The following is a 15,160-nucleotide window of genomic DNA, read 5'->3' on the forward strand; positions in this document are numbered from 1 at the left end:
TACACGCAGTTATTAAAGCCACATCAGATTTTTTACTGGATATTACTGGATGTATGTTTTACTTTTCCTGGAGCTGCCATGGATACTTCGATCTTCCAGTTATACATGTGCTATAATTGGTGGACTCAGATGTAATCTCAAAGTAGATTTAATCAAATCGGGTAAGCTCTGTGGCTATTGTATTCCCTAAATATGATGGTGCTTTGAGGAAGAATTATATAAAAATATTCGCAGTTACTCTCTAACTGGCCTCTCAAGTGTGTCTAAATTTAGGATAAATGACTAACTAGATATATACATATAGTTATGCATATGTGTGTGTGTATACATGTGTGTGTATATAAGTACACAATTACACTACAAATTTGTATAAAAGTACAAATTGCATGATAGAAACTATTCTGGTGGTGCTTGATGGTCGATACTTGTTCAACTCACCAGGAAATAAACAAAAGAAGCTAGCATATTATATATTCTTGATGATTCACCTGGTTGCTTTATTGTTATGACCTGGACTGGGTAATGTGCTGTCAGTCATCAAGGTGTAGTATTATTTGGGAGTACTGAACTGATGCGTTTCCAGCTCTCAGCTTCACAGCAGGGATAATTTGTCATAAGAGAAAGCAAATGAATTATCTAACACTCTGCTATAAATTTAAGGTTGAGATTCCTTTTTGCCCAGCAGATGTTACCCTGATTGTGCCTGCGTGACAATCCATTAGTTTCCTGGAAGTCCCTCAGTGGCTAATGAAATTCAGGCAAACTTTCTTCAGAATTTCTCTGTCCTGCAGTTCTGCAACGTTGTTTTGTTTTGTTTTTCTTAAACTTTTCCTTGGGTTAATTATGGTTGGGTTAAAATTTAGATCTGCAAGGAGAGAGTGGGAGAAAATAAAATTCAATACTTTGCTAATTTTTGAGAATTTTAAGTAAAATATTTGTTTTGGGATGTATGAAATGAGAATTTTACCAATCATGTCACTAGTGTCATAATGTTAAAGATGATTTAAATTAGGCTATACAATAGATAAATCTTCATCATGCCCCAACACAGTACTACTGCATTAGACAGTAAAGTGTAATGTGAATTAAGTGTAATCCTGTATAGGTGTGTGCAAATTGTGTTAAAAATCACTCCTGCCATAATGGTATGGATAATAATGAGAAGCACTGATTTATAAGAAAGAGGTGTGATCTTAGAGTACAAATGTATTAGTGCAGAAAAGAAACTTAGAGGTATTCTAATATAGGTTCTTTATTCTATGGGTCACATCTCAAATCTGGTTTTTAAGTTCCTCAACAATGACCTTATCTCTCACATAGGTTACTAGCATGTCTTCATTCTAGTCTATCCTCCTCTACAGCATTTTAAAACCACTTTCAAATTTTAATCTTTTTTTTCCTCTTTATATTTTTTATTAGAAATGAAATTTATAGGGTGTGGAGGAGGACACTTTCACTTGCTTAAACACCAGGCATTCCCTTCTCTGTCCTATTCTTCTTTGCTAGAATATCCATATTTAACTATACAGTTCAGTAGCACTAAGTACTTTCACATTGTTGTGCAAATCTCACCATCACCCATCTCCCGAATTTTTCACCTTCCTAGACTGAAACTGTGCCCCCTTTAAACACTAGCTCCCCATTCCCCCTCACCACACCCCCACCCCCTGGCCCCCTTGCATCTACCAATGTACTTTCTGACTCTATGAATTTGTCTATTCTAGGTACCTCCTATAAGTGGAATCAAACAGCATTTGTCTGCACCTAATGTATATTGGAATGCATTTTTAAGGTTAACTTAATATATGTCCTGCAAGCAGATTGTACCTTCTTTTATTTTACCCCTGTGCTATACAGTAGGCCCTCCCCAGCCATCTAGTTCATACATAGTAGTGTACATACATCAATCCCAATCTCCCAATCCATCCCACCCCCCTTCCCCCTTGGTGCCCATATGTTGGTTCTCTATGTCTGTGTCTTTATTTCTGCTTTGCAAATAGGTTCATCTGTACCATTTTTTTAAATTCCACATATATGCATTAATATGCGATATTTGTTTTTCTCTGTCTGACTTACTTCACTCTGTATGACAGAGTCTAGGTCCATCCACGTCACTGCAAACGGCACAATTTCATTCCATTTTATGACTGAGTAATATTCCATTGCATATATATACCACATCTTCTTTATCCATTCCTCTGTTGGATTGCAACATGGAAGCAACATTTAGGTTGCTTCCACATCCTGGCTATTGTAAATAGTGTTGCAATGAACATTGGGGTGTATGTATATTTTGGGATTATGGTTTTCTCCGGGTATATGCCCAGGAGTGGGATTGCTGGGTCATATGGTAGTTCTATTTTTAGTTTTTTAAGGAACCTCCATACTCTTCTCCATAGTGGCTGTATCAATTTACATTCCCATCAACAGTGTAAAAGGGTCCCCTTTTCTCCACACCCTTTCCAGAATTTATTGTTTGTAGATTTTTTTGATGATGGCCATTCTGACCAGTGTAAGGTGGTACCTCATTGTAGTTTTGATTTGCATTTCTCTAATAATTAGTGATGTTGTGCATCTTTTCTTGTTCCTCTTGCCATCTAAAAAAAAAAATGAATCTTATTATTTTCCACCAGCCATAAACTGCCCTTATTCCCAAATATACCCTATTATCTTAAGCCTATCTCAATTTCTATCTCAAGCAGTGTCTTCTTAGCCACTTTGTTTGTCCATCTGTTATCACACAATAGATATAGTTTCAACCACAGAACTAGAACAATATAAACACACAAATATTTGTCTTAACAAGATTTACATCTTACCATTGTAAATACAAAGTGTGAAACACAGAAAGAGACAGCCCATTTGTTTTTACCTGATCCTGTTGGTAAGACGGATTAGAATTTACAGTGAAATTAATACTGGATGAAAATAGTTTAAGTCCTTAAAAATGTCACATGAAAAGTGATCATCCATTTATTTATTCATTAAAAATAAATACATATTTTACTTCTGAGAGTCTACTTTGTGCCAGGCACTGGGGTACAATAAGATTGACAATTGGAGACAGACAATGAAAGAGTTTTAAAGATCATAAATATAATACTTCTTTACTCTTATCAGTTTCTGAAATGATTTATTAAATACATGTTGTAACAAGTTCAGAGTATTATAAAATCATATTGAGTACAGATATTAATAATTGAAATAAATGATTAGTAAATCATAGTCTGGAAACATGAGTTAATTTTTCTGTAGTATTAACATTGAACTGTAAATTTTACAGTTCTTTTGAACATCACTGTAAAAACTAACGATGACACTTGGTTGGGCCCCTGTATTCAGAGAGGACTGAAACATAAGTTAGTCAATGTTTATAAAGCATTTAACATATGCAAAGTGTTATTATTACTTGAAAAAGCATATAATATTGATGAAATTAATATTGTTTCATGTGCTTTTAATATTTTAATAGCAATATCAAAGTCTATTTATGTTGGAACAACAGGAACTCTCATCCATTGCTAGTAAGAAAGCAAAACGGTACACCTTGCAAGACCATTTGGCAATTTGTTATAAAGTATAACATACACTTACAATAAATCCCAACAACTTTATTCCTAATAGTTACCCTAGTAAATTGGAAGCTGGTGTTCACTCAAAAGCCTGCCCATAAATGTTTATAGCCGCTTGCTTCACAATCACCAAAAACCAAGATACCCTTCACAGGGGGATAGATTAACAGACTCTCATGTATCCATATAGTGGAATACTATTCAGAAATAAAAAGCATTGAGCTATTGACACAAGCAACAACATGGGTGAATATTCAACACATTTTGCTAAGTGAAATAAGCTAAACCCAAAAAGGTTACATATGGTGTAATTCCATTTGTATGACATTAAGAAAACGTCGAAATAAGAGGAACAGAAAACAGATCAGTGTTTGGTGAGAGTAAATGGATTAACTCGAGAAGGAAGCACCCAGGGGAATTTTCAGGGTTAAAACACTATTCTATATTGTACTGTGGTGTTAGAGACATGATCATGTGTCCGTGAAAACTCATAGAAATGTACACCACAAAGACTGAACATTGTGATGCGTAAATTAAAAAAAAAAATCAACATTAGAGGATTCCAGGGTGGAATGTAGTCTGCAAGAAATGAGTCTAAATGCATTAAAAATGTCACTGAAGGAAGTGGGAGGAAAGGAGATGACCTAAGTACAATACTTCGGAAATCTGTATTTTAACTGATTCAAAGGAACTACCCATAAACACTGCAATCTAGTTGGTAAATTTCTTTCTCAAAGGGATAAGGGTCACAAATTCTGAAATTATTTTACATATGTACTAGTGTTGAACAATTAAGTAAATGAATTACAGACAACAGGAGCCAGGTTTCTCACTGTCAGAGAAAGAATTTACTAGTAAACAAGCAAGGAAGAATAGGATGAGTCCTGTGGTTCTGGATTACCTTTGGAAATGTCAGTATGAACTCATTTATCTTAAAATATGTTCAGATAGATACATGTATAAATAAATGTAGATATGAATGTATGCATGGATTATTATGCATACAGACATCTCTTAGTTCTGTCTGCTGAGAAGGCCTGGAAGCTGTGAGCCCTCCATAGCAATGAGCACACCTAGTGCACAGATCTTGGTTTCTAAATGTCATCCTCCAACAGAATGAAACAGGTAAACTTTGGAGAAACGACAGAGACAAGGCAAATGTGAGATGAGTCTGGAGCATCTTGTTATGCCGAAAAGAAAGGTATGCTTCCACCCACCAAAAGAAGAAGAAGCATGGAGGCAGAGACATAGCTACAGAGCACAGAAACCAAACTGAAATATCTCTCAGTGGTCAAAACTGGAATAGTGTGAACAACAACAAAAAAATAGTAATATAGAACCCAAGGAATAATGTTAGAACACAAAGAATAAAATAAATATCCATATGTTCATGCTGCTATAATTAAATGATTGAAAAAACAAATAAATGGGAAAAAGCACAATTTTTTTAAACAGAAAAATTCCAAATAACTTATGGAAAAATTATTTCCCCTCCATGAAGTGGAGCTTAATTCCTCTCCCATTAAGTGTGAGTTTGGCTGATTCTGTTCCAAAGAGGAGAGTTTAAAGTGAACAATAGCAACTTTATGATGGGGATGCCCAGCAGACAACACCCTGAGTGATCAAGGTTAACATCATGTGATGTCATGTTGGTGTCATGGATTCCTTGATTTGATGTGGTAAGGACATTTCATCTTTGTGGCATTCTTCCCAACAATATGTAACCCCAATCTAGCCATGATAAAACACCAAAGAGACCCAAATTGATGGACGTTCTATAACATGCCTGACTGGTACTATTCAAAATTCTCAAGTTCAAAAACATAAGGAAAGATTGAGATACTTTCACAGATGGAAGTATATTAGAGACTGGATAACTGAATTCAGTGCGTTATCCTGATTGGATCCTGGTACAGAGAAAAAGGATATTAGTGAGAATACTGGTAAACTCCAAACAGAGTTTGTAGTTTAAATAATAGTATTGTGCCAATGCTAATTTCTTTATCTATAAAGAGAGTAAAAATTGTGCCATGGTTATGTAAAATGTTAACCTTAAGAGAAGGTGGATGAAAGTTACGTGGGAACTATCTGTCCTATCTTTGTACTTCTTCTCCAAATCTAACATTATTCAAAAATAAAAAGGTTAAAAGTTTGAAAAAAAATGTATGGTTATTACACTACAAGTACAATACATTTATAATTTGCAAAACTTTAGCTATGTGGTATGGAAATGCCTGAGAGTTGATTATCATCCTGCAAATTCAGGGTTTCAACCTGAGTTTATTTCATGCATTAAAATCCAAAGAAAGCAACTATTAAATATTAATCAAAAACCCTCTCTGATCTATATCATAATTTAATATAACATTTTAAGTTTAGAAGGGAACTTAAATGTAATATAATCAATCAATGTCTGAATTCCTTGTACAATGTTGTAAAGATCTTCTCCTAGAACACTCCCAGTTATGGATATGTAATATTATCAGACACTTGGTTCATAAAATCTTGTTACTGAGCTAACACAAATATCAATTTCATTTTTTATCCAGCATACCATTCTGAGCCTTTTATTTCTACAGAAAATAAATCTAATTAAATAGCTGTAGCTCTTGTACCTTCATATTACCAGGGTAAGACCAAATTTTTCTTCTTGTTTCAGGAAACCTTGTTGCTCTTCTAACAGTATTTACAAGTCTTTATATATTACTTTTAATTACTTCTAACATATTAGAAAATCTGAACTTATTTTGTCTGCCAAATATGTGTCTATCTAGTATTGTTTACAAAATTGCAAAAAAAAAATTAAAGGTACTTTGTATTAGAGAACTTTATATTTGTTCTTAGTGATCAAAAATCTCTCTCTCTCTTCCTCTCTCTATATATACACACTCTATTTATATATATATATATTATAATATATATATCATATATTGTATATATATAAAATCCAAAATATGATTTAATAATTAAAATTAGACTATAAACCATGGATTACATCAAACTGACTGCTCTATAATTAGTGTAATCTACTTTCTACCTTTTAAAATATATATAATAATTAAAAAAAAATATATATATATATAATTATTTTTTAGGCTTATGTTATCTATGATTTTTAGAATCCTTGATACTATGTCAGAAATATATTCGTATGACACTATTTCCTTCTAAACCTTACAAAATATACTGAAGAGTCTTGAATTTTTTTAAGATGAAAATATATACATCTTATAGACAGACATTTCAATAGTGATAGAGATTAATGAACTATATATAGAGAGGTTACATAATTAATTATATATAGACATAGATTATATACATATATGTATAATCTATCCATATATGTTAGAGATCAACTATTGTTGTAAGTTGAATTGTGCCCCCCTCAACTTCATATGTTAAAGTCCTAAACTCCTACCCAGTACCTCATAATGCGATTGTACTTAGAAATAGGGTCTTCAAAGAGTTGTTCAAGTTAAAGTGGAGTCATTAGTGTGGGCCCTAATCCAATATGACTGATGTCCTTTTAGCAAGAAGAGATTAGGACACAGACATAGGGAGAAGACAACAGTCTGCACACCAAAGAGGGAGGTCTCAGAAGACATCAACCCTGCTGACACCTTGATCTCACACTTTAGCCTCCAGAACTGTGAGAAATAAAATTCAGTTGTTTAAGTTATACAATCTATTGTAATTTGTTATGGCAGCTTTAGCAAACTAGCACAATTATATAAAACTAAAGATTATTTAGTTCTCATTTTACAAAGATGACAAAATTTTGTTGAGATTTACCATGCATGTACAGTTTAGGATAAGTGCAACTACATGCACATATATATGAGAGACTACAGAGGACACTCCAGGAGAGCTGATAAAACTTTCTAGTTCCTTGTCAATAAGGATCAGATCACGAACCTCACAGTGATATCAGGCAGTAGCCCCCAACTGGCCAGGCAAGATCATGACTTCCAGCTCCCCACCCTCTTGCCTTACATCAGCTGCTCCCTGCTGCAAGGCCCCTATTACCAAACAGAGACAGCACATGAGGGTTCTAAAGCACTTCTTAAAATACAACCTTTAGTAATTAATTTTTGGATGGTTTTATTTCCAACATATTTTGCAAAGTGTTGGCTGTATATTGTTTGTTACTTAAATTAATGAAAATAAGAGAATGATTTTCTTGTTTGCCCTAACCTCAATATTTCAATTTTATCTTTAACCTGTCCTCTCTTTCCTGCCTTCACACTCTGCTTTAACCTGTGTTCTGATGCTGCAGTGACACAAAGGTTATTTTACACCTTCTTTGCAGTGTAATTTTGTGTTTGCAGTCTGAGCCGAGAATGAATATGCCATCATCTATATCAAGACATAGTGACGTCAAAGTTTCACTTTAGACTATCTAATCTCATAACAGTCTTTTAGTTTATTTTTTCTAATATTGGTTTAATATCCATTTAGTAGAGCCAGAGAAAAACTACTTTTTGTTCATAAAAATCATGTATTTTCACAATAAGGAATTTAATGCAATGGTCAATAGTCTGCCATTTTCAGAATCACAGAACATCTTTGAAAGATTATGAAATCATTTAATATTTTAATAATTCAAATAGGAAAACACATAGCTTGTCCTCTATTAAAAGAATAGGCTTTGAATTGTTGTTTTAAAATTTCACCTGTATATTTGCTACTGTAGACCTCAGTCAACCACCATCCAATGTATCTTAATGACAAGAATTAAACAGTGTCAACTGTATAACATTGGTAGCAATGAGAAGGCTCTGTGTGTGTGTGCTTTCTTTTAATTTTTAAAAAATAACCCATGACAATATTTTCTATCTCAGTAGAAGCAGTCTAATTTATTTTTCATCAGCTAGGTACTGAAATACATATGAAAAATCTGAGTATCTGGAACTAAAAGTCCAGAGATGTTGAACCACTGGAGTCGTGCCCTGTGGACAGCTGTCCCCTGGCCTGTCCTCTGTCCAGGCTGGTAACACATCAACAACCACCTCATTGTCAGTGGATTTTTGTTCTAGATTTTGTTCCTCACAAGTCTTCCCTCATCATATCTTAGAAGAAGATGCTCAAGAGGTCAAAGAACACAAATGCCCTCTGCTGAGACTTTTAAAAGCCACACAACTATATGTAAGTACATATATGTGTGCATTTCCATTATTTCAAAGGAACCAAACAGTCCATAATTGCATCTTACAGAAAAGAAACATCTCCAAGGGGAGCAGTGTTATAGCCTATAATGTCATCTAGAGGGGTTCCATGTTTACAAGGATATAACGCTTAGGTGACTTCCTCAGAATCTGTTATTACCAGTTAGAGCTCTTAGTAGAAGGCAGGGTTTTTATTTGCCTCTGTTCAGTTGGTTGTTTATTCCTTATCCAAAAGTACCACACAGGAGTATGCAGATTAAGAAACTCCAACCAGCTGTCACTGACAGCCCCCTGTGGGGGTGGGTTTGGAAAGTCTTCCTTTAATCTTGGGTTAAAAAAGAATCAATAACTGATGGGAAAATCAAATTCCTCAATTAAATTTTTTGTGCAAAACTGTAAGTGTAGTTGGGAGAAATCAAGATCTTTTGTAGAGGTTTTGACATTTTAGATGTCAGCATGGCTTATTTTGATGCCCCAAGACATAAGTGGGTCTTCACTGGTAATTCCACCGCAACTGATGCCACCTCATAAATTATGCCACATGTACAGCTTATTATTTGTTGCTCTAGTGCTTCTTTACTTCACAAACTATATCTGCTTCAAAGCATCTGTCACTTAGCTTGCACTATTCCGCTAAAATATGGGTAAATTACAGCTCCCTAATAAATTCAAGTGTTCTTTTTTCTTAATTAATGTGTTTCAATATGTCTGTCTGAATTCACAGTTCCAAGGAATTTAATGTTGATCAAGAGCATTGTAAGCATTTCAAAGTTTATCATAGTCTGGGATCAAAGCAACTTATCTGTGGAAATTGTGTGCCTCTGTGTGTTGGTAAAAGGGTTTTCCGTTAAAAATTGACCTGATAGGGCTTCCCTGGTGGTGCAGTGGTTGAGAATCTGCCTGCCAATGCAGGGGACATGGGTTCGAGCCCTGGTCTGGGAAGATCCCACATGCCGCGGAGCGACCAGGCCCGTGAGCCACAGTTGGTGAGCCTGCGCGTCTGGAGCCTGTGCTCCACAACAAGAGAGGCCGCGATAGTGAGAGGCCCGCGCACCGCGATGAAGAGTGGCCCCCGCTCGCCGCAACTAGAGAAAGCCCTCGCACAGAAACGAAGACACAACAAATCCATAAGTAAATAAATAAATAAATAAATAAATAAATAAATAAATAAATAAAAATTGACCTGACACAGAAACGAAGACACAACAAATCCATAAATAAATAAATAAATAAATAAATAAATAAATAAATAAACATTGACCTGATAATTGGAACTGGATGAGCGGAGACCAGCAGGGCTGCAATAATTTGCATTTGGATGGAATTCTGATTGTTTACATGAGACTCTGGGGCACTGATAGCATGTATGTTAATAATCCTAATAGTTAGCATTTATTGTGTCTGCACAGTGCCCTAGGGACTGTTGTCGCACTTTACATATATATATATATATATATATATATATATATATATATATATATATATATATATACACACACACAAATATATGTATACATTTGTATGTATATATAGTCTGTGTGTATCTTTAGAATCATGCCATTAAAGAGGTATACTTCCTTTTAGGCCATTCTCAGAGGAGAAAACAGAATTTTGAAAGCCCATTTGCTCCGTGTCTCCCAAATAGAAAATATCAAACCTCAGACTTGAACCCTGGATTTTCTGATTCAAAACCAATGTCCTTTATGTATCCACGAAAGTGTGTCCCTCACGTCTCCTACCGTGGAGAGGACGGCTGACTGATGACCGCAGCTGCTATGCTCTGACTCTACCACCACATTCCAACAGGCTGCTCCCCACTTCGTATGCATTGCAGGAAAGCTAATGCAGGCACATTCCTGCGAGCCTTGATACTCTTCTGGGGGGTGACTTTACCCACCAACCTTCCCAAACTCTCATAGGACTGCCCTGCCATCTAATACTCTTCCTATCTAAACTTCTTTTTTTCCACTCTTTACTTTGTAGGATTTAATCTTGTATCCAGACATGTTATTCTCTCAGCCTTGTCCAACTATGTCCTCATTTTCTCTCACAGGCTGTCTTAGTGAGCTAGGGCTGCTATAACAAAACACCATAGACTAATAGACATTTATTACCCAAAGTTCTGGAGGCTCAAAGTCCAAGATCAAGGTGCCAGTAGTTTATGTGTCTGGTGAGAATTCTCTTCCTTGGTTGCAGAAAGCTGCCTTCTCGCTGTGTGCTCACTGAGACCTTCTTTGGTATGTGTGCATGGAGAGAGAGACAGAGAGATCATCTTCCTCTTTTTATAAGGTCACTAATCCCATCCTGAGGATCTCACCCTCATGACCTAGTCTAAACATAATTAACTCCCCAAAACTCCATTTTCAAATATCACTACATTGAGGGTTAGGTCTTCAACATATGAATTTGGGAAACAAAAAATCCATTGCAATCTGTCCCTGGGCTTCCAAAATCCATGTCCTTCTCACATGAAAAATATATACTTCTATTCCAACAGCCCCAGAAATGGTGACTCCTTCCAGCAACAACTCAAGTCCAAAGTTGCATCTAAATATCATTTAATCTGAAGTCAGGGAGCCTGATTCATCCAGCTCCATTTTTCTTTCTCAAAATTGCTTTGGCTATTTGGGGTTTTTTTGTGTTTCCATACAAATTGTAAAATATTTTGTTCTAGTTCTGTGAAAAATGCCATTGGGAGCTTGATAGGGATTGCACTGAATCTGTAGATTGCTTTGGGTAGTAGAATCATTTTCACAATGTTGATTCTTCCAATCCAAGAACATGGTATATCTCTCCATCTGTTTTGTATCATCTTTAATTTCTTTCATCAGTGTCTAGTAGTTTTCTGCATACAGGTCTTTTGTCTCCTCAGGGAGGTTTATTCGTAGGTATTTTATTCTTTTTGTTGCAATGGTAAACGGGATTGTCTCCTTGATTTCTCTTTCAGATTTTTTTGTCATTAGTGTATAGGAATGAAAGAGATTTCTGTGCATTAATTTTCTATCCTGTTATTTTACCAGATTCATTGATTAGCTGTAGTAGTTTTCTGGTAGCATCTTTAGGATTCTGTATGTATAGTATCATGTCATCTGCAAACAGGACATGGAAGCAACCTAAGTGTTCATTGACAGATGAATGGATAAAGAAGATGTGGCACATATATACAATGGAATATTGGCCATAAAAAGAAATGAAATTGAGTTATTTGTAGTGAGGTGGATGGACCTAGAGTCTGTCATACAGAGTGAAGTAAGTCAGAAAGAGAAAAACAAATACCGTATGCTAACACATATATATGGAATCAAAAAAAAAAAGAAAAAAGAAAAAGCGTTCTGATGAACCTAGGGGCAGGACAGGAATAAAGACATAAAGACACAGACGTAGAGAATCGACTTGAGGACACGGGGAGGGGGAAGGGTAAGCTGGGAAGAAGTGAGAGAGTAGCATTGACATACATACACTACCAAATGTAAAATAGCTAGTGGGAAGCATCTGGTGCTGGAAGCCCTAGATTCCACCGAGCACAGGGCGATCAGCTCGGTGCTTTGTGTCCACCTAAGGGGGTGGGATAGGGAGGGTGGGAATGAGGCACAAGAGGGTGGGGATATGTGTATATGTATAGCTGATTCACTTTGTTATACAGCAGAAACTAACACTACTTTGTAAACAATTATACTCCAATAAAGATGTTAAAAATATAAAAATTAAAAATAAATAAATATCATTTAAATCAGATTTGGGTGAGCCATAGGGTATGATTTCTTCTGGGCTAAAATCTCTCTTCAGCTGTGAACCTGTGAAACCATAAAAGTTATATGCTTAAAAAATACAATGGTGGGAACAGGCATAAGATAGACATTGCTATTCCTAAAGGGAGAAATAGGAAAGAAGGAAAGAGTTTTGGGGCCCAAGTAAGTCCCAAACCTAGCATGTTCTATTCCAGTAAGTCCCAAACCTAGCTTGAGAATAATCCTATTTAGTTTGATGCTCTGCCCTGCAGGCCCTCTGGGGTGGCAACATCACCCCCACAGCTCATAATTACTTCCACCTGAGACCTCAACAAAATAGATTTAACATCCATATTTCTACCAAGATTCTGTACACGATTTATTTGCCTTCTTTAAGAAAATGGAGGCTCTCTCCACAGTTCTTTTGAGCTGCCTAGAATCACCTTTCATATCCATCTTTCTTCTGACAGATCATTCAAAGGAATCCAGGTTTTTCTAGCATACGCCTCTAAACTCCTTGAGCCTCTACCCATAATCCAGTTCCAAGGTTGCTTTCACATTCTTAGGTATTTATTACAGCAGCACCCCACTTCTCAAAACCAATTATCATGTTAGTCAGCTTAGATTGCTCTAACAAAATACCTTGGACTGGTGGCTTAAAAAACAGACATTTATTTCTCACCATTCTGGAAGATAGAAGTCTAAGATCAAGGTGCCAGCAGACTCAGTTCCTGGTGAGACCTCTCTTCCTAGTTTTCAGATGACCAGCTCCTTACTGTTTCCTCACATGACTGTGAGAGAGAGTGAGAGACAGTGCAAGCTGTCTGGTCTCTTCTTCTTCTTATAAGGGCACTACTCCCCTCATGAGAACTCCACCCTAATGGCCTCATCTAAATCTAACTACCTCCTGAAGGCCACATCTCCAAATACCATAACATTGGATGTTAGGGCAACACAGGAATTTGGGGCAGGGTGGCACAATACAGCCATAGCACAAGCATGTTCCCTATTTAATTTCTTGGAAATATAATCCCATCCTAGCTTTTGCTTCTCAGAAGACTCAAACACAGCAGGGAGAAAAGGTGTAATAACATGATATGGGGTCCACTGGGAGGAGTTAATGAGTCATACTTCTTTATGGAGACTGTGAAATGTCGGTGCCCTTGGTCTCGAGGAGACAGCAGTGAGTGGCGTCTTGAATGAGATCTTAGTTCCATGCCCAGGAATCAAACCTGGGGAGCCTGGGTGAAAATCAGGAATCCTAGCCACTAGAACAGCAAGGGCTAGAGGCTAGAAGCAAAGTTCCCCTGGATCTTGCCTCACTTGAAAGCAAGAATGTTTCAAGGAGGCAAAGACTGTAAAAATACGTACAATGTTCATTATTACAGACACAGCAAAACAAGTGGGAGAACACACAGTGAAACAGTTTATTTAAGACAGAAGCAAGGCAGAGATACACACCCAGAGAGAAAAGGGTGTGGGCATCCTCCTTAATGAGGAGGAGTGCCCCAGAGATGTGATCAAATCACTTATACAGGGCAGTTCTTCTGGGTCTTTGTCTACCTTTGGCCAGTTATCTTTTTCTTTTACCACACCTTACCTGCCCTAGGAACTTCCCCAACATGTGTAAGCAACTTTTTTCCAAGATGGATCCCAGTCCAGAGGCCTATGGTGGGGGCTTGGCATCACCTATTCTGGGATAGTGCCCCCTCCTTTCTGACCCCCAAGGAGTCTTTCTGCACATGTGTAGCTGGGGAGGTCTTCTTGACCTCAAGAATGAGAAATATGTGGTCTCTTTGTCGTTTATCTGGGCAGGACTCAGTTCCTCCTTGTTCCTGCCATTGTCTTTATCTTAGAAAATCTGTCCACAGGGGACAGGTTCCAGCTGCTCAGCCTAGGGACAATCTATCTCCTGCCTTGCCTTACCGTGAGGACTTTAGGGGTCGTGGGCTATCTTGATGGTTACGTTGCCAGAGCTGGCATATCACTGGCAATGCATAAATCGATGTCTTGATGCTTTGATGAAAAAGGCAATGGTGAGGGAGTTCCCTGGTGGTCTAGTGGTTAGGACTCAGCACTTTCACTGCTGTGGCCCGGGTTCAATCCCTGGTCAGGGAACTGAGATCCCACAAGCCATGCAGTGTAGCCAAAATAAAAAATAAAATAAAATAAAGGAGAGAGAGAAGGTAGTGGTGAAATTCATTGGGGCATGGTTCAAAACTAGTAACTGTGAGTAGTGAGTGAAAAGATAGCTCTAGTTTCTTCACTGGAGAGCTAGAGAAAGAATAAAACTAGGGTGGGCTCTCAAGGTGGATAGGCCTGTTTCACAGGCACCTCTTGAGGATTCTTAGTCTAAGAAGGAATTTCTATTGCAGTCAGAAAATGTAGTTCGGGTTGGTAATCCAACACTATCAATACATCACCTAGAAAGTTTTCTCATTTCTGAAAAACAGTAAAAATCTGTGCTTTTTAAGAGTTAAATTCAAGCTTCTAAACAGGAAACTGAAGTACATTCCATCTGGTTTCCTACGCCATATGACAGTGACAGAGCCTGCAAGAGGAACTTTGGAACTTTTGAATCTGTGACTTAGTAGCCTGGGTGCTTGAGCTGTGACCTTGTAGAAGATCTACTGATGCTGAGAGGATGTCCTTGAGGAGAAACAAGAAAAATCAAGATAGATGAAATTATGGGAGT

General features: G+C 36.9%; 1 non-coding gene across 1 annotated transcript; it reads left to right on the top strand.

The window, feature by feature from the left end:
- Positions 1-14,511: 14,511 nt before the first annotated feature.
- Positions 14,512-14,583, top strand: TRNAE-UUC (transfer RNA glutamic acid (anticodon UUC)). The gene has a single exon. It is a non-coding gene; the product is annotated as a tRNA-Glu (tRNA).
- The last annotated feature ends 577 nt before the right edge of the window (positions 14,584-15,160 follow it).

The sequence above is a fragment of the Eschrichtius robustus genome, chromosome 8 (assembly GCF_028021215.1).
Source record: "Eschrichtius robustus isolate mEscRob2 chromosome 8, mEscRob2.pri, whole genome shotgun sequence".
In the NCBI taxonomy this organism is placed as follows: Eukaryota; Metazoa; Chordata; class Mammalia; order Artiodactyla; family Eschrichtiidae; genus Eschrichtius; species Eschrichtius robustus.